This window comes from Sminthopsis crassicaudata, chromosome 4 (assembly GCF_048593235.1).
Source record: "Sminthopsis crassicaudata isolate SCR6 chromosome 4, ASM4859323v1, whole genome shotgun sequence".
NCBI classification, from domain to species: domain Eukaryota; kingdom Metazoa; phylum Chordata; class Mammalia; order Dasyuromorphia; family Dasyuridae; genus Sminthopsis; species Sminthopsis crassicaudata.
The window spans coordinates 231,329,281-231,351,232 of NC_133620.1; the positions used below are offsets into that span (position 1 = coordinate 231,329,281).

At 34.6% G+C, this 21,952-nt stretch overlaps 1 pseudogene; it reads left to right on the top strand.

The window, feature by feature from the left end:
* The first annotated feature begins 5,896 nt into the window (after positions 1-5,896).
* Positions 5,897-13,271, top strand: LOC141540711 (putative ATP-dependent RNA helicase Pl10; annotated as a pseudogene).
* The last annotated feature ends 8,681 nt before the right edge of the window (positions 13,272-21,952 follow it).

Here is a 21,952-nt window from a genome sequence, read left to right on the forward strand (position 1 = left end):
TATACAAAAACTTTTTAACTTAATATAATTAAAATCATCTATGTTGTGATCAGTAATGACCTCTAGTTCTTTCTTCTCTACAGATCTGAGAGGTAAACTATCCTATGTTCTTCTGATTTGTTGATGTTTATAGAGTTTCCATAGAGAATATGTATGACTTTTTGATCGTTAAAAATGGCTGATTTTGGGGGGGGGTAGGTTTATTAGCATATAATTCATGAAAACTGCAATTAACTCAGTTTTAACATCAGAACTGAATGTGTTACTTGACAGTTTTTAATTTCTAAATTTTCATATGTCATCCAATTAGGAATAGATATTCAGGATTTCCAACTCCCTCTTGGTAACCTCTTTTGCACCCTGGCAATTGTGCCTAGGCTGAATCCAGCAATATTTGAATTTAAATACTGACTCTATCCCTGAAGTGCTGACTGAGAGCATTTTGCTGCTAGTTATCAAGAATGTTAAAGCCTGGAACACTTCAGCATATTCAACTTATGGGTCCTAGATGACATTTAAATTTTGGGAGAATAGAAGGAAGCCCAAGGGAAGAGAAATGAGGGATAGTTAAAAAAGCAAAAAGTGACACCTAATTTTTGGCACTGTACAACTTTCTTTTAATTTTTTTTTCAATCATGGTGTTAGGACAATGAGCCATTTATGACCTCCCTTCCTTTCTTCATGGCTTGTTTACCAAGATTGGCATTCAATTCTAAATTATTCAAAAATTAATTATCTTGAAGCAACTATTATTCTTTTAAGTAACTTCAGATAATGTGAATAGAGGTCTACTTTAAGAGCATACCTTGTGATACATGGTAGTTAAGGTATAAATAATAAACCTTGAGAAGAAAATTAACAATTAAAAAAAAACACAAATTACATTAAAGTCTGTAGATTTTTTTTATCTAAAAAATAACCCTGTGAAGCAATCCTTTTTCCCTTTTTTGTACTTACTAGTATTTTTCCAATTACATGAAAGATAGTTTTTAGCATTCATTTATGTAAAATTTTAAGTTCCAAATTTTTTTTCTCTCTCCCTTCCTTCCCTCACCCTTAAGACAGAAAGCAATCCTATACAAGTTATATAGGTACAATTAAGTTAAAACACAAATTACATTAAAATCTGTAGATTTTTTTAATCTAAAAAATAACCCTGTGAAGCAATATTTTTCCCATTTTTGTACTTACTAGTATTTTTCCAATTACATGAAAGATAGTTTTTAGCATTCATTTATGTAAAATTTTAAGTTCCAAATTTTTTTCTCTCTCCCTTCCTTCCCTCACCCTTAAGGCAGAAAGCAATCTTATACAAGTTATATAGGTACAATTAAGTTAAACATTTCCACATTAGTCATGTTGCTCAAGGAAAATCAAAACAAAAGGGGGCAACCATGAGAAAGAAAAAAAAATGAAACCAAGAAAAGTGAAAATAGGATACTTTAATATGCATTAATAATCCATAGTTCATAGAATTTTCCACCAAAAAATCTTTTGGAATTATCTTGAAACTAATTATTTTGAAATGTAATTTTGTTGTTTGTTGTTTCAGATGAAAGACAAGTTTTTAAGGACGTCTGTGCCAAGAATCTTGCCAACAATGACTAAGAGAATCTCCTATCATTGTTACAAGAGAATCTATTCCTAATAGAGATGGAAAATGAGGCATCCTTGAACTTCTGGGGCATAACATCCTCTTGCCATATAACCTAGAAAATTTCAATCAGCTTTTTATGAGCAATAAATACCTCCTACTAACCCCTGTGTGTGTGTGTGTGTGTGTATGTGTGTACCTTATAAGTCTCTGTTGCAATAAAATAAGCACCACTATTTCACCACCTTAATGGTATCTAATGACATTCCAAACATCTTTTTCATTTAGAACTTCAGTGAGAAGTACATTGACTTCAATCTGAGTAAGCAGTCAATGGCTTCAGCATTGATTGTTCATGATTTGATGAAAACACTCCAAAAGTGTTCATCCAATCTCTTTGGAATCATGTCATTATTACTAATCAATGTGGCTCTTTAAGCACTGAGTAATTGAGGTGCAGCATAGGTCTTTGATACAAAAATACCCTTCATGGCTTCATAAGAGAAATTTAGATTGTTACTATCAGCATGAAACTGAATTTCAACTAATTTTTTTACTGAGCCAAGAATCCTGAATCTCTCTAAGCTCACTTTTACTTTGCTTTTGATTGAATTACTATAGAGGCTACTGTGCATGTTACAGTTTCTTATAGTCACATGAAAGATTTTGGCTCCATTAGGTGGACAATGAAGATGGAAAACAAACTTGAAAATGTTTGGCAGCTTACATACACAGAGAACAATTTTCCCTAAACACATTGTACACTCCAGTGCATAATACTTATTGGATGAGAAAATTTCAATACTTTGAAATTTTGACATAGTCTTTATTTCATTTGTACAAACATTCCCTTCACCATTACATATCCCAGAAATTCCATGCCTGACCAGACTATGTAATGTCATCTGACAAAATTTACCTAAGACATCCATCTACCATGCCAGATTCCTTTGACCTCATCTTTAAAATTAGTAAGAAAGGGATATATTTTGCTTTATTATATTTATTATTATATGGGAAAGTTTACCATTATTATTATTATTATTATTATTATTATTATTATTATTATTATTATTATTATTATTATTATGTGGAGGGAATATGGCCTGATGATATCAATCTCAAAAAAAAAGGAAAATAATATCACTAAAGCAATTACAAATACACAGAGAGAAATACAACTTCTAAGAGAAGCCAGATAATCAAAAAAAGAAAAGATTAGAAACTAGAATCTAGAATTTTTATATACATTATAAATTGCAAGTTGTATATCATAAAAGGAAAATAATTATCTTCACTGATTATTATAACCCATTTAATTATCACTTTTCAATGAATATCAACAATAAGCATGATAATAATATCTTGGAGGTACTAATTAGTTTTGGGATTCTTCATTTCCTGTTATTATTACATGATTAGCTTACATTCTTTTCCTTGTACACTTTCCCTTGAGGTCACATTTGTGTAATATAAAATGTAAAGTCACAAATGCTGACAATCTGCTTATATATTTCACTCAATTCAATTCAATCCAATAAGCATCTGGTATGCGTTTCCATTTCAATGTTATGAAATAAACTCTCATTAAAAGAAAACAATTTAACAACATACAACTTTTACTATGCACAAAATACTGTTTTAGGTAATGGGGACAAAATAACAGAAATGATACATCTTCCTAACTTAAAAGAATTTTCATTTCTTTCTGTTGTCTGGATTATTTGGAATTTTTATGCTACCATGGTTTTAATTTTCCATAATTCACAGTCATTAAGGAACATTCAGAGAGAGAATAGTTGCTTTTAATAGATTGCTTTTTGTGGCAGAGAGCATATTAGGGTCTTTAGAAACACAATGAATTTTTCAAATGAAATTTCCTCTTGCTCAATTTTGCACTTAAATTATCATCCATTTAAAACGCCCATCATCACTTTTAGTGACTCATTATTATGTTCACTGTCATAACCACAATCATAAATGGATATAAATATTCATAGGGAAATGGATTTATGAATAAACAAATTAATTTCCCAAATTGATTACACTGTATAACAGCTGTAGGAGATATGCAGAAATAATTATACAATCTAGGCTATACAACAACTGAGATTTTGGTTATACTTGACTAATATCAATTCTGATATTGGTTGATAAAGATTAGGAGACTCCTTTGGAAGTAGCCAGAACTATTCTGGGAGTGTTAATATTTATCTTGAAGAGATTTATTTGGGGTAACTTGGAAAGAAGGAGAATTTGGTTTAAGGTACAAAAAGTTTTGCAATTTTGTCATAGCAATAGTAGAAATAATTAATAGGGCACCGCCTGATTTTCTTCAAGTGCCAGTTAAAATTTAATTTTCTAGAAGCTTTTCTTTCTCTCAGTTCTATTACTTTTCCTGTGCTGATTATCTACAATTTCTCATGAATTTAGTATGTTTGTTCATACCTACTTGCATATTGTCTTGTCTCTAACTGTGAGTTCTTGAGAAGAGGAATTATGTTACCCTTCTTTGTATTCAAGTGCTTAGCATAGTCAATGGCACATAGTAGGTGCTTAACAAATCCTCCTTGACTATTTAAATTATAAATGAGGTCATTTCATATTGCCTTATTGAGTCATTAATTCTATGCTGGAATGTATTGCTATTCAATAGAAAATTAAAATCAAAGAATAATTTTAAAAACCTTAGAAATCCCAAGATACTGGTGACTTTACCTTCATATTTAGATTGAAAAGATATAAATACTATCATGGTTAAAACTCATGGTTGCCAAAGGAACTTGGAATTGAAACCAATATTTGTGTTCTATTTTGTTTTCCATTAGATTACATCTAACTGTCATAGGTCAGTGTGATAAGGTGAAATCTAGTTTGGGGGTTTCCCTGTTTTGGAACCAAAATATGATAAGGCTTAGGTTTTGGGGTTTCCTTTTGTAGGGAACCAAATGATAAGGTCTAGATTTAGGGAACCAAAATGAGATTAGGGTTTCAAAATGAGAGAGGTCAGGGAGTTAAATGATAAGGTCTAGTGATAGGTTTGGGATTCAAAGAACCAAATGGAGAGGTTTGGCTCCCCTGCACCCCCTGGGAATTTGGCACAAGGATAGGGAGTTTGGGGGAACTCCCTTCTGGCAGTGCAAGTATTCTCTGTAAAAAAATTTACAAACTTGAAAAAGAAGTTTATTATAGGGATTGGGAAGTAAGGTTAGAAATCCTGACAGAGAGGCATAAAGTCTCATTAGGGAAATAGGTGAGAGTAAAGAGAGGATAGAGAACATTATTCCAGTGGACAGAAGCCTCCTTGGAATAGCATGGCATAACATGGCATGTTTAGAACCTCGGCACAGAGAGGATTTTAGATTGGCTCTTTTTTTATGGGAGCTTTGACTACAAGCTGAAGGGGACGGGTGGAGTCCCAAATTGGCTCATCTACAATCTGAGTTTCAGCTTGAGCTGGAATTTGAATACAATTGAATGAGTTTCTTTAATTCAATAGGGTTGGAATCCATTTGCCCAGGACTGAACCAATCCCACCTAGATAACAGAATGAAACTGTTTGTCTTGTAATCCTAGGGTGTGATTCCTCACTGAGGCAGAATTGAACATTTTATCCAAAGAAGTTTTAGAGTTTCGGGGTTCCTTCTTCAATGCTAGCCTAGTTATGTCTACCAATCATTGAAATTTGCTTCCGGAAACATTAGGAAAAATTAAAGTATCTTTAGTTAGTATTACAGATGTACAAAAATGTAAGATTTCATTTTAGATATTCTACATTCCTCCTTGATGTTGCCAGGTTTCTTTGAATCTGTCATTGCCTGTTCAACAACATTTTTAAATGTTTTTCAACTTCATTATTATGTAAACAGTGGTTGCGATAATTTAAAAGGTAGGAGGGGGAAAGTACCAGTATTCCCCAGCATTCTAATTGCTAGGGTATCAGCCCTTAAAAAAAAAAAAAAAAAAAAAAAAAACTTTGGTTTGTTATACATAGCCCTAATGTGTATGAGATGGACAGAAAATGAGTCTTCTAATTCAACCTAAGGAAGCTAACCATCTATGGGAGAAGGGGAGAAGAGAAAGGATGGCAGTGGGTAAGTAGTGAAATAGATGATCTCACCAATTTTGGAGGACTTTGCTCTGCTGAGGCAGTGGGAGAATAGATTGTGATGGATTGTTCCCATGAGATTTGCTCAGGCTTGTGTTATAGCCAGAAAGAAGTTGTAGTAGTGGCTGTAGGGAGAAATGCAGGTTTCATAGGGAGAGGAAGCCACAAGGTACAGGCACATCTTATGTGTGAACATGCAAGCCAATGGAGTGGGTATATTATGACTGTTTCTGAGCAATTCTCTGGGAAGTGGGGCTATGTAATGAGACATGTCCTCCACATACAATTGATTCACAGTGATAATGCTAACATTGAGACCTAAGAAGACATAGGGAAAGTATGGACAATGCAAACAGTACTGTTTTCCTGGTTCTAGCACCAACTAGAGAATTGGCAATACTGACCTATGAAGAAGCCAGACCATTTTCTTATAGATTCAACGTTTGTTTATACATAGTCCATGGTAGTGCTAATATTGGTCAGCAGATTTGAGATTTAAAATGTAGATTTCTCTTGCTTCCCTGGCAACTCCAGGATGTCTGGAGAAAGAAAAATGCCTTAAATTTTTGCAAGTATCTACTGTTGGATGAAGCTGATATGAGGTTTTAACCTCATAATTATGGTATAATTGTGCAATATAGTATGAGACAAATAGCATTAACTCTGATGTTTAAGTTTTATTTTCTCCCAAGGAAATAAAGATGCTATCTCATGACTTCTTGGATGAATGTGTTAGAAATATACTCTTTACTGAAATGGACTGACATGAGATAGACAGCTCTGACCAGATTATTCAATTTAAAGCATCATTTATTAGCCATCCAGCAACTGACCCCACTATATAAGCTAGTAGAGATCAGCCCCGAACCTTTAGTGAGGTACACTTTTAAGCCCATTTGCCACATCCGGGTACAGCCTTGTAGTTACAAATTTTGGGAATCACTGATACAGTTTCTCGTTTACAATGGGGAAGTGTCTGGACGAGAGTGAGCACACAATAGAACCTGTCAGCATGTTTTGCAATGATGTCTTGACTCTATTAGACAGACACTTCTAGGAAAGTCTGGGGTCTCATGAACCAGGGGATGGGGCCCAGTCTGAACATAACACTTCCCTTAATTTAGTTTAGGCAACATTTTCCTATAAGCCTGAGGCCCCTTGACCCAGGAATGAGGGGGCCAGTCTTTTGTCCATTTCACTCCCATTTTTTTTATTTTTTATTTTCATAGTTGTGACTCATCTGAGGCCAATAGGGAATAAGTTATCTTGAGGGTGAAAAGTTTCAAGATCTGATACCTTACTACTGGCCTCCTGGTCATCCCGAACACTTACACAAGGAGGCGAGCAATTCCCCTGACCGATTTGCATAGAAGCAACAAGATTCTCCCAGTGCCATACATAATCCCCCTTGCTTCATGAACAGCAAGTCTAACCCATGGTGGTTCTGTAATACAACTTCTGCTAGGGAGTCCACTGATGTTTCTAAATGGGTGATGAGACTCTCTAGAGTCCTAATGTTTGCATCCACTTGGGAGCTGAGAAGGCCAATATGGGGCCAGAGAAACTGAAGCAAGATAGAGTCAGAGAGCTCCCAACATTCTATTAATTGCAGAGTTTGATTGACTGTACAGGACTCTATTCTAGAAGCATCATGGGTCAGCTACAGGGGTAGACCAAGGCAGGGGCAGGATCAGAACATTGAGAATGGGAACAGACTATCAATCTGGTTCTGAAAGAGTGGTGGGAGACACTGGACATTCTGATAGGATCCAGGAATTGTGAACTCCCCCTTATTTTGAGTCTCACATTAACAATTTATAATCTTAGAGCAAGTGGCCCTCAGTCTTCAGTGAACCAGAGGGGAGGTTTGCAACTAAGGGGATTGAGGCAGAACAGCTAAGGAAACTGAGGCAGAACAATTTAGGGAAACTGAGTCAGGACAATTAAAGAGGACTGTGGCACAATATTTCACTCAATCTCTCTCTCTCTCTCTCTCTCTCTCTCTCTCTCTCACTCTCTCTCTCTCTCTCTCTCTCTCTCTCTCTCTCTCTCTCTCTCTCTCTCTCATTCCTGAATAAACCAAAGTAAAACTAGAAAAGAAAAAAAATGCAAGGACAAGTCTCTCCAGAGTTAACAGCTATACATAGGCTTCCTTGTTGCAAGCATTTCAGGTCCTCTGCAGTTGGGGCACCATCTCAGCCAGAGAAACCAGTTTGAGATGGACAGTTCACTGTGAGTTAGGTGGTCTGCAATCATTTTTGCACTTAACTCAGTCTCTGCTTACAGAGCAGCAGGCTCAAGGCCCAGTCAGAGGGGCAACCCTCTCCAGGGGAAAAGGGTGAGGCTTGGAGTAGCTTCACCTGTCCCCACCCAGAGGAACAGACAGAGCTGCAGAAAGGATCAGATTGCAGAGCAGATTATGCACATTAAGACCTTCAAGGCAGGCAAACCCCAAAATTTTAAATGCCTGATATCAAACTTCAAGGTCCTTTGAGATGCTGAAATACTAATTAATGAACTGGGGTTACAGGACTGGAAAAATAGATCAGAGAGACTGCCATTCCTAAGACAGATGTCAGATTTCTGGTTGTTTCTAAAAAAAAATAATTCGAAGAACTGAGTCTGCCAGGGCTATTTTGACAGAAGTTCCAAAGTTAAAGCATCTGAACTAGTGACATAGGGGGTAGGGTAGAAGTGCCTAAGGCAAAAATATACCAGTTTCCCCAGTGTTCTATCTAATCCTCCTTTTTTTTTCCTCATGGAAAGGAATTATCAAATGACCATTCCACATAAAAATCCCAAGAGTAAATCAAAATCCCTATACATAACAGTGCCGTACAGTACAGTAGCACTTCCTAAAAATCCCTCAAACATAACATCAATAGTTACACAGGTTTAACAAATCCCATCCCAAACCACAGAAACACAGTAACAGATGACCCAGTCAAGGTCTAACAGTCAGTCATCAACCATTCCCAAAGTCCCCCATTTCAGTCCATCAGGTGTGAGGGGACAAAGCTTCTCAGTCAAAACTGAATCCTGGCGAAGATAGTCTGTGGCTCTCAGTCCATGCAGAGGGTGAGGTGCCATGCTGACAATCAAAGCTGATCAAAGCTGATCTGGGTCCCAGAAGCAAGTCAATATCCATGATTTGACACAAATCTCACAAATAAACGTTAGAACAGTCTGAGATAAAAAGACTGGTCCACCATACTGCTGCAATATGTGAAGAGCCAGCAGCTTCCTATGTGAAGAGATGACTGTTTTACAGGATAGACAACCAGCTGTAGTCCCAAGTCTTAACAGCAATTAGGTCTCACAGACCACTGTTAATTGTCTTCTCATCATTTAGAAACCTTAAAAAAAATAAAACAAAACACAAATACCCAATAACAGACAAATGACCAGGCTAAATACACATTGGCTTAAGCATTTAGGATACAATGATTACAAATAATCAGACTGAAAACAGCAAGGTTTGACATAATAAAGTTGCATTAACAATTATATTGACCATTGCTCTGACCATAAAGATCAGTTACAGGAAGAAAATTTGCAAGAACATAACTATAGCATAACATACACAGTCAAAACTTAATCTTTAGCACATACAGGATAAAATAGTTTTAACCCAGTTTTATTCCAATCAATTGTCCCACTAACTGTCAGAGGGTAGAGCTTTAAAACTCCCAAATAGCATTAACTGAGTAAATATAAGCCCAATAAATTTTACCTCCAATAACAGATTTCTTTAATCTTATAGTGATAACAGTAAGAAATCTGTCCCAATAAGTTCACAACTTCCAGGTAGATGTTTCATACAAATCAATTTGCTTTTAAAGTACCCAATATATAGAAAAATATTCCAAATTGCATATTTTCCATAACAGAAATATTTTGAAAAGGACAAAGAAAAAAACTATTATTTTTAGAGGCTCTTTAAATAACCTCAGGATGGCCCAATACAATACAATCAATTTAAAACTTATACAGAATGTCCAAATAATGTCCATAAGAAGAATATCCATAAGAGAATCTGAAAGATTCTTAAAAATATCAATTAAACTTTTTAGAAATAATTCTACCAAATTATGACCATATACCTCAAACAAGGAAACCATTATGTATCAAGAAACAAATATTCAGTCAATTAATCTAAAAGTAAGCCTGTCCCTTTAAATCACAGTTTGTTGCACTGGCAGTAACTTGATTAAAAAACAAAACCAAAAAAAAAAAAAACCCAAAAAACAAAACAGCAGGAACACACTTAGGGGGGTGAGGGGAGGAGAGGATTTCATGTGGTCACTCTTCCCCCACACCTGCATTCCTGAACAAAAATTTCTTCAGGTTTCCCACTCAATTTTTTACACAGGAATCCTTCTCAAGATTTAGCCCATCAGTTTCTCTACTTTCTCCTTTTCTCATGCTACATACTTGACAACTTTCTAAAATAGCAAAAAGCAGTGGGGGGTGGGTGACTTGTTCTCTCCCCCATGTCTTCTTTCTGCTGCCAAAAATCTTCCTCTTACTTCCTAAAATCATGCAAACCTTTAATTGTTCCTACAAATCAATCCTTCATAAATCAGCTGCATTCTTTCCAGTTCTCTTCAAAACTTTTAAGATTCACAATATAATGAATAGCTAGATAATTCCATAAAACATAACTTACAATGTTAGCAAATAAACTGAATGAAACCAAACTTCCTTTTTTTTTTTCCTTTTTTTTTTTTCTTCTGCCTGAGGGTTTAACCACAATTAGCATCTCTCTTAACTGTCCAGGCAGAGCTCAGAATTCTGTTGCTCTTTCCCTTCCTCTTTAGTAATAGAGTTATCAATATTCAAACAAATTCCAAGATCTTATAGTCATTATAAACAAATCTAGCATGCGAAGGCAGTAGCAAAATTATATTTCCCATAATTTCAGAATCATCCCCAATATTCCTAATCAAATGTTTGTTTGTTTGTTTGTTTTTCTTTCTGAGTTTCAATCAGATAAGGTTTTATTGTGCTCTACTCTAGCAGGCTCTGAAAACTGCTTTAAGGGAAAAAACTTTCATGTCAGTTTAAAATGGCAAAGTTCCATTTATTTACAAATTGTACAACAGGTTAAAAAGTTTAAAATCACAAGCAAATTTTCAAAGAACCAATTCCCAAATTTTTTAATCATTGTTCTTAAAACTTAACAAAGCTTTTAAATCAGCAAAACAGACTTAGGGCTTTTTCCAGGACCCCCGCCCTTGGAGAGAAGTTTGTTTCACCTTGAACATTTTTCCCTCCCAGAATCCAAACGGAACTTCTCTAAACTTCCAAGCCCATTTAGTGCATTTTCTGCCTTCACATAGAATGCTTAAATATTCTATTCAAACTTTTTTTCTTTAAATGTTAATAGGCTATACTTCCATAGTTGTTTTTTTTTTAACTTTCCAAACTTTTAAATCCCTTTCAATCTATGTTTTTATTTCTTCCCTTCTCTCCCTTTTCTTCCTTTTCCCCACAAGACTGCTGCAGTTAGCCAGAGAGAGAGAGAGACAGAGAGAGAGAGACAGAGAGAGATACAGAGAGAGACAGAGAGAGAGAGAGAGAGAGAGAGAGAGAGATTTTTTTCAAACTTCTTTCTTTTCCTGAGCCAATTTTGAAAGAATTACTACTCTAAATGAATTCCTCTTCAAACAATTCAGCCTGATATTTTTCTAAGCTTGCAACACAGAGGCTGAATTCTTATCTCTTACAAGCTTGCTAATTTTTAACACAGAACAAAATGCAAAGCAAACAAACATACACACAGATACACGCAGATACACACATAGTTCTATATTCACCTTATTTTTTTTTAATTGCTTTTGCTTACGAATTAGTGTGACAGATCTTCAATCTTTAACAGGGCTCTTCAAGCAACAGACAATCAATCATACAGGACACACAGGGCAAGAACCACACTAACAGAACAGACAGACAAATCACATACAAACAGAACATGGAACACATATTACCAGGGAACTAGATTAGACCGGACCATCACACAGCGTCCTATGGAGGTCAACAAGGGCTTTGATGTTGTGTCCAACTTAGCCACTTGTTTCAGGAGTACTCACCAGAACAGATGGCTGCAGGATAGTCAGGCAGCTGCAGGGGCCCCTCATGATCTTATTAATCAGAACTGGCTTTTAGGATGCTGTATGACAATTTTGAATTCAAAAATTTGGGTCTCACTCGCCTGGTCTGCAAAAAGAGATTTCTGGAAACTGAGGCTGAGGAACAAATCTTGGTGGCCAACCCCTAGAATCCATAACATCTTTCACCCTCCAGGGAGAGGGACTGACTGTCAGACTGAGCCAAAGTCTTATCTTGGTGGGACCTCCAAATGAAATGGACTGACATGAGATAGACAGCTCTGACCAGATTATTCAATTTAAAGCATCATTTTTTAGCCATCCAGCAACTGACCCCACTATATAAGCTAGTAGAGATCAGCCCCGAACCTTTAGTGAGGTACACTTTTAAGCTCATTTGCCACATACGGGTACAGCCTTGTGGTTACAAATTTTGGGAATCACTGATACAGTTTCTTGTTTACAATGGAGAAGTGTCTGGACGAGAGTGAGCACACAACAGAACCTGTCAGCATGTTTTGCAATGATGTCTTGACTCTTTTAGACAGACACTTCTCGAAAAGTCTGGAGTCTCATGAACCAGGGGATGGGGCCCAGTCTAAACATAACACTTCTCTTAATTTTGTTTAGGCAACATTTTCCTATAAGCTTGAGGCCCCTTGACCCAGGAATGAGGGGGCCAGTCTTTTGTCCATTTCATGACAATGAAAATCAGTTACTGAGGAAGATTTATCAGAGTAGTATCTTAAGGAATCCTCTTAACATTTCTGGTCAGAATTGGCCCTACTCCTCTTCAAGAAAAGGAACATGTGAGCACAGAAGTAGGAGAAGTTTTATACTTGCTAGTTTGTCACAGCCCCATCCTTCAGAGATTGGTTCGTTCCTTCTCCGGTCACAATCTTTCTAATATGCTCACTACATGTTTCCCCAAAAATATGTGTGTTCCCCCTCCCTCCTCATAATCCCATGTTCAAAAATGGCAGAAAACTCCTTGTAAAGAGTGTATTGTTTAATATTCAATTAATCCATTAAGCAGAACTAATAGAGATTTGTAAAGTTATGGAATTGTCCCCTAGTAGTTTGGACTGAATATGCTATTATTTTAAGTTTGTGGTTTTCTAAAAACCACAAGACTTTCTACTTCACTGAATCTACCTATGCCTTCCTAGTTCCCCAGTTATTTGCTCAAGGCTTCTTTTCATCATTTAATTGTTCTGTAAAATCTTAACCTTCTTTAATCTGTAAAATTCTGAAAACCTCTGGGTCAGTGGTATCACTGACTATTTCACACTACTTCAAAACTTTGGAAACCCAACTTTTCAGCATTTCTCACACATGTATCTTTCTGACTCCAGGCAGAGTTGGCTCTACTTCTGAAAGAATCATACCGAAAATAAGGTAGGTGGAAGAATCAGACAAATGGTCATTTCTGCTTCACCTCCCTAAATACTACAAGTAAAAAAAAAATACAGTTCTAGTGGTTTAAACCATGATTCACTGACTATAGTGTTTTTGGAGACCAAAAGGAGATTGATTCCTTAGAAGATTTTTTTTTTATACCAAGAAGGATATATTTGTGTCAGTATCTACAGAGACTGATCTCAGATATCTTAGAGTACATACATCGACTTTGTAGTACAGGTTGTATTGTGAAACTTGGCCTTGCTGCCTCATTCTTCAATAACAGGATATTAACATTTATCAAGGATTTGTAGGATTGTCTTGCTGAAGCTAAAGAAGTGCCATTATGGATAGAAAGTAAGACTTATGTATATCAGTATAAGAGCAACAGTCATGGACAGTCTAAGAATAGTTAGATTCAATGGAGGTTTTGGTGCCAGGGACTATCAACAAAATAGTGGTGTCAGTAGTTCTAGCTTTAGTAGTAGTCAAGCATGCAGCAACTACAAAGCTGGTGATTGTGTAGGAGCAGAGTATTTGGTGGAGGTGGCTATGGATGCTAATGGAGAGAATCATAATTATCAGGGGGTAGGGGTGAGGTGGAGGTGGGGGCTGGTGCAGTAATTGAATCTGCCCACAGTAAGTTACTCTACCAAACAAGTTAATATAAAAATGATATGTAACTTAGTAAGACAAAACCTTGTCTAATTTCAAGAACTTGAAGAGTAATACCAGCTGTGATTTTTCCACATTTTGTTTTTTAAGGAAGCTCCAGGTAAAAAATAAATGAAAGGAGCATTTAGCACTTCTATTCAGAAGGTGGTTTGAATATTTTATTGTTGTAGTTTGAATTAATTCCCTTCTCACCCATCTTTAATCCTAACTACATTTATAATTCTGTGACAGAATTATTTGTTAATGCAGTGTGCTTTTAACTTTACACAAAATTTGTGTAATAAATTTCATTTATTTCATTATATTATTATATTTGTATAATTAATAAACATGAAATTGCAAAATCCAACCCATCCACATATAAAAGATTGTAAGCTGTTTTGTGTGCATTAAGCCAATTACAAATATAGAGTAAAGTAAGCTTAGCTAATATTTTTCGATATAGTATCTGAAAATTTTGGTTGGAAATATGAACACAAATGAAAATAAATATGGAATAGATGTGTGGATTTTCTGATACCTCTATCATTGTTGACAATTTAATTCAAACATGTTACTACTAATAAATTAATTAGTAATAAACAAGTATCAGGAAAGACAATTAAATATACAACAATATAAAGGACAATGAGAAGTACAAAGATGGATTGTAAGAGATAGAACTGGTTTAGACTTTGAAAGATTTGGTAACTGATTAAGGCAAATATGATTTGCTGATGGTGAAATGGATGTGGAATCAGATGTAAAATAAGGAAGATTTGAGTTGAGTTCAACTCTAGGCTGAGATGTGTTTTACCCTGGTAAGTCATTTAACCCTGTTTGCCTCTTTATATATAAAGTGAGCTGGAGAAGAAATGGCAAATTACCTCAGTATCTTTGCAAAGAGAACCCCTAAAAGGATTACAAAGGTAAACAACTGAACAATAATGAGAAATAACTGGCACACGAGTGTCAGTAAATGGAACAATAATGGCCCTAACAGCAAAAATAGGCATGTTATGGAGAGAAGATAATTTTTGTGAGAGAGGGGAGGAAATGATGAATTCAATTGTGGATATACATTTAGACCCCAAAATGACTTTAAATGCCATCTTTTATATTTCTTTTTATGGATGAAGAAATTTAGGTTCTCTCCTTTTTAAATTTATATTCCATCTCCTTAGTTCTTTCTCTGGATGCAAATGTCATGTTTTGCCCAAAGACTATTAAGATGCTTTGGATCATTGAACCACTGAGAAGACCTAAGTCTTTCATAATTGATCATCACATATTCTTGCTATTATTGTGTACAATGTATTGTTGGTTCTGCTTGTTTAGCTCAGTATAAGTTCATGTAAATCTTTCCAGGCCTTTCTAAACTCATCTTGTTCATCCTTTTTTTTTAATACAACAATAATACTCCATTTTCTTAATATACCACAACTTGTTCAGCCATTTTCAAATTGATAGGCATCTCATTTTCCAATTCTTTACAACCACAAAGAGAGGTCGTGCAAATATTTTTGACCATGTAAGTCCTTTTCCCTCCTTTATGATTTCCTTAGTATAAAGATCCAGTAATGGCACTGCTGGATCAAAGTAAGCAACTTTTATTTTGATGTCATTAGCTCAGTAATGCTCAATATACCAATTGTTTTGTCAAAATAAAGTTACTAAACTAGACTAAAAATTGAAACCTTGTCACACAGATGATGCAACTTAAATAGGAATCACCAGTTAATCCATGAATATTAGGAGGAAAAACATATGCAGTAGCCTAAATTAGGGCTTATGATATTTGTAAATTTTGGGGGGAAAGCCAAAAACAAAAATCTTGAAGAATCTCAATGTCATTAGTTTCTAGTATGTAAAACTATTGAGTTAAATTTCTTATTTGCTCATGCTATCCTGGATAACTACTTAGAAACTAATAGTCTTTAGTAAGTATTTCCAGTAATAATGAGGTGATATATGAATATATCCATATATTCAAAGCCCTGTTTTTGAAGTGAAAGACAGTAAATACAACAATTCTTCTTTTAGTGTTTAGGTAAATCATTAATATGAGCTAGGTAAATATGGGCAGAATATTGCAGGGAAAATTTAAAGGTATAATAATTCAAAATAGTTTTTAGGAAAATTCATCTATTTATACTTTTTAAATGTCTTCTGTACATGAAATTGAAATGGTACAATAAATAACCACAATAGTGACTAATTTTCTTTAAGGCTCTGACTGATTTTGGTCTAATAACGCATGCTAGTATCATTGTTTTTTGATCCAGAGGGTATTAATAGAAAGAATTATGCAATAATGTTTACTTTAATGAAGATTAACATTATTCTATTCATGCTACATTGAGATGTTAAACTGGCTTATTATAGATTTTGTAAAAATGCCTTGAGAAGAGTCAAAGACAGAAATTTTTTAAATCACAAAAATATGTATATCACTGCCCAAGGTGTCAGTTCTGCTGTGAAAGCACAGTTTTAGTTGAAAAGGTTTCCATTGTATTTATAATATGTTTATGTTAAATCTGGTCACGGATGAGTTTTGGATACCATTAAAAAAGACCTCAGCCACTTGGAATTTCTATGTGAATTTTGTGGTCAGAGTACCACGATTAAAACTCTCCATCTTTTTTTCAGTGACGTAAGAAGATAGCAAACATCTCCTAAAGTGAAAGTGTATTTTAAGTGTAATTGTGCCTTGTTCTAAAAGTTTTTATTAAGGAGGTTCGCTTGACCCTAATTGATATATTTTTGCTGAGGTACTACTTTAACTTAGTCTTGGTTCATGCCCTTATACATACGTTTTTTACAAAATGCTTCTTTTATTTCACAGAGAAAAAAAACGTATATATGCCTAGATAGATAGATAGATAGATAGATAGATAGATAGATAGATAGATAAATAGATATTTAGATATAGACAGGACAGATAAATAGATGAAAATATAGATAGATAAATCTTACATGTGTGTCCTTAAACTTCCAATCTTATTTTTATCCCTTGAAGATTGTCAAATGCAGCTTGTCTAAGAATGGGAAGAGACTAAATTCTAAAACTTATTTAGGACCATGGGAATAATAATTAGGAAAAAAATATTTCCACACCACAAAGAGAGGGAGAAACATTGTGCAAATCTTACTCTCATCAGAGCTGGCTCAAAGACTAAAATATTGACATATTTGTTTTTCAGAGAATTATTTCTCACTTCATTAAAAAGGGGGGAGAGGAAAAGAGAAAAGGAAAGGAGTAATAAGGGAAGGGTACAAGAAAGAGGAAGGGATTTAAAAGGAAGGGGGAGGGATACTAAAAAGGAGGGATGCATGACACAATTGAGGCCCATAAGTTTAATATCGGGGAAGTGGTTCAGGGGAGGAAAGGAGCTAAAAAAAGCATAATCTGGAGATTACTATGATGGCAGGAAATACAGAATTAGTAATTTAACTGTAAATGTGAATGGGATGAACTCTCCCATTAAATGGAGGTGGATAGCAGACTGGTTCAAAAGTCAGAAACCCACAATATGTGGCTTACAGGAAAAAGCATTTAAAGCAGGGAGATATTTACAGAGCAAAGGTAAAAGGCTGGAGCAGTATCTATTATGCTCCAAATAAAGTCAAAAAAGCAGGGGTAGCCATCCTTATCTCAGATCAAGCAAAAGTAAAAATAGATCTAATTAAAATAGATAAGGAAGGAAACTATATCTTGCTAAAGGGTAGCATAGACAATGAAGCCATATCAATACTAAACATATATGCACCAAGTGGTATAGCATCTAACTTTCTAAAGGAGAAGTTAAGAGAGTTGCAAGAAGAAATAGACAGCAAAACTATAATAGTAGGAGATCTCAACCTTGCACTCTCAGAATTAGATAAATCAAACCACAAAACAAATAAGAAAGAAATTAAAGAGTTAAATAGAATATTAGAAAAAATTACATATGATAGATCTTTAGAGAAAACTGAATAGTGATAAAAAGGAGTACACTTTCATCTCAGCAGTTCATGGAACCTTTACAAAATTTGGACCATATATTAGGACATAAAGATCTCAAAATTAAATATAGGAAGGCAGAAAGAGTAAATGCTTTCTTCTCAGATCACGATGCAATAAAAACTATATTAAACAAGAAGTTAGGGGGAAATAGACAAAAAAGTAATTGGAAACTAAATAATCTCATCTTAAAATAATGACTTTGTGAAACAGCAATTTATAGAAAACAATTAACAATTTTACCCAAGATGAGACATCATACCAAAATTTATGGGGTGCATCTAAAGTGGTGATAAGGGGAAATTTAATATCTTTAGAGGCTTCCTTGAATAAAATAGAGAAAGAGAATTCTGATCAATGAATTGGGCCTGCAACTTAAAAAGCTAGAAAAAGACCAAATTAAAAATCCCCAACCAAATACTAAACTTGAAATTCTAAAATTAAGAGGAGAAAAAAATATTGAAAATAAAAAATATTGAATTAATAAATAAAACTAAGAGTTGGTTTAATGAAAAAAAAACAATAAAATGCATAAACCTTTGGTAAATCTGATCAGAAAAAGGAAAGAGGAAAATCAAATTGTTAGTCTTAAAAATGAAAAGGTTGAACTTTCCACCAATGAAGAGGAAAGTAGAGCAATAATAAGGAGTTACTTTGCCCACCTTTATGCCAATAAGTTTGAAAACTTAAGTGAAATGGATGAATACCTCCAAAAATATATGCTTCCGAGATAAACAGAGGAGGAATTAAATTGCTTAAATAGTCCCCCATTTCAGAAAAAAAGAAATAGAACAATCTATTAATCAACTCCCTAAGAAAAAATCTCCAGGGCCAGATGGATTCACAGGTAAATTCCACCAAACATTTAAAGAACAATTAGCCACAATGCTATATAATCTATTTGAAAAAAAATAGGGAATGAAGGAATCCTACCAAACTTCTTTTTATGATACCGACATGGTACTGATACCTAAACCAGGTAGGTTGAAAATGAAGAAAGAAAACTATAGACCAATCTCCTTAATGAATATTGAGGCTAAAATCTTAAATAAGATATTAGCAAAAAGACTTCAGAAAACCATCCCAGGGTACTACACTATGATCAGGTAGGATTTATACCAGGAATGCAAGGCTGGTTTAATACTAGGAAAACTATTAGTATAATTGATCATATTAATAATCAAATTAACAAAAACCATATAATCATCTCAATAGATGCAGAAAAAGCATTTGATAAAATACAACATCCATTCCTACTAAAAAACACTTGAGAGTATATGAATCAATGGACTATTGCTTAAAATAGTCAGGAGCATATATTTAAAACCAACAGTAAGCATCATATGTAATGGGGATAAACTAGAATTTTTTTTCCAGTAAGATCAGGAGTGAAACAAGATTGCCAACTATCACTATTACTATTCAATATTATACTAGAAATAACCTCAGCAATAAGAGCTGAGAAAGAGATTAAAGGAATAAGAAGAGGTAATGAGGAAATCAAACTATCACTCTTTGCAGATGATATGATGGTATACTTAGAGAACCCCAGAGATTCTAATATAAAGTTAATAGAAATAATTCACAATTTTAGCAAAATTGCTGTATACAAAAGAAATCCACATAAATCCTCAGCATTTTTATACAACACCAACAAAATTCAACAAGAGATACAAAGAGAAATTCCATTCAAAACAACTGTCTACAGTATAAAATATTTGGGAATCCATCTACCAAAGAAAAGTCAGGAATTATATGAGCAAAATTACAAAACACTTGCCACAAACATAAAGTCAGATTTAAATAATTGGAAGACATTAAGTATTCTTGCATAGGCCAAGAGAATATAATAAAGATGACAATATTCCATAAACTAATCTCCTTATTTAGTGTTATACCAATCAGACTCCCAAGAACCTATTTTGATGACCTAGAAAAAATAACAACAAAATTCATATGGACGAACAAAAGGTCGAGAATTTCAAGGGAAATAATGAAAAAAAAAATCAAATGAAGGTGGCCTAGCTGTACCTGATCTAGAAATATATTATAAAGCAGCAGTCACCAAAACCATTTGGTATTGGCTAAGAAATATACAGGACAAAATGGTGTTACAACTATATCAGTCTAGTGTATGACAAACTCAAAGATCCAAACTTTTGGGATAAGAATTCATTATTTGACAAAAACTGTTGGGAAAACTAGAAAGTAATTTGGCAGAAATTAGATATGGATCCACACTTAACACTGTATACCAAGATAACATGAAAATGGGTCCATGATTTAGGCATAAAGAATGACATCATAAATAGATTAGAGGAACAGAGGATAATTTACCTCTCAGACTTATGGAGGAGGAAGGAATTTGTTTCCAAAGGAGAACTAAAGATCATTATTGATTACAAAATAGAAAATTTTGATTACATCAAATTAAAAATTTTTCTACAAACAAAACTAATGCAAAGAAGATTAGAAGGGAAGTAACAAATTGGGAAAATATTTTTTACAATTTAAAGTTCTGATAAAGGCCTCATTTTCAAAATATATAGAAAACTGACTCTAATTTATAAGAAATCAAGCCATTCTCCAATTGAACATGGTCAAAGGATATGGACAATTTTCTGATGATGGAATTGAAACTATTTCCACTCATATGAAAGAGTGTTCCAAATCACTATTGATCAGAGAAATGCAAATTAAGACAACTCTGAGATACCACTACATACCTGTCAGAATGGCTAAGATGACAGGGAAAAATAATGATGAATGTTGAAGGGGATGTGGGAAAATTGGGATACTGATGCATTGTTGGTGTAGTTGTGAAAGAATTCAACCATTCTGGAGAGCCATTTGTAGCTATGCCCAAGGTGTTATCACACTGTACATATCCTTTAGTCCAGCCGTGCTACTACTGGGCTTATATCCCAGAGAAATACTAAAGAAGGGAAAGGGACCTGTATGTGCCAAAATGTTTGTGGCAGAACTTTTTGTAGTGGCTAGAAACTGGATAATGAATGGTTGCCTATCAATTGGAGAATGGTTGGGCAAGTAATGGTATATGAATGTTATGGAATATTGTTATTCTGTAAGAAATGACCAGCAGGATGAATACAGAGGGGCTTGGAAAGACTTACATAAACTGATGTTGAGTGAAATGAGCAGAACCAGGAGATAATTATACACTTAAACAATGATACTGTATGAAGATCTATTCTGATTGAAGTGGATACCTTCAACATAAAGAAAATGTAATTCAGTTCCAGTTAATCGATGGACAGAATCAGATACTCCCAGAGAAGAAACACTGGGAATTGAGTGTAAACTATTTGCACTATTGTCCTTCTACCCAGGTTACTTTTACCTGCTTAATCCAATTCCTTTTTTTTTTTTTTTTTTTTTTTAAGAATTTTTTTTCACAGTATATATGCATGAGTAATTTTTTAAATAATATTATTCTTGTATTCATTTTTCCAAATTATCCCCCCCTTCCTCCTTCCCTCCCCCCGATGACAGGCAATCCCATACATCCTACATGTGTTACAATAAAACCTAGATACAATATATGGGTGTAAATACCATTTTCTTGTTGCACATTAAGCATTAGATTCCAAAGGTATAAGTAACCTGGGTAGATAGACAGTAGTGCTAACAATTTACATTCACTTCCCAGTGTTCCTTCTCTGGGTGTATTTATCTCTGTCCATCACTGATCAACTGGAAGTGAGGTGAAGATATCCACTTCCATCAGAATATATCTTCATACAGCATTAAAGTGAACAGCGATCTTCTGGTTCTATTCATTTCACTCAGCATCAGTTGATGTAAGTCTCTCCAAGCCCCTCTGTATTCCTCCTGCTGGTCATTTCTTACAGAGCGATAGTATTCTATAACCTTCATATACCATAATTTACCCAATGATTCTCCAATTTATGGGCATCCATGCAACTTCCAGTTTCTAGCACAACAAAAAGAGTTGCCACAAACATTTTGGCACACACAGGTCCCTTTCCCTTCTTTAGTATTTCCTTGGGATATAAGCCCAATAGCAGCAATGCTGGGACAAAGGGTATGAACAGTTTGAT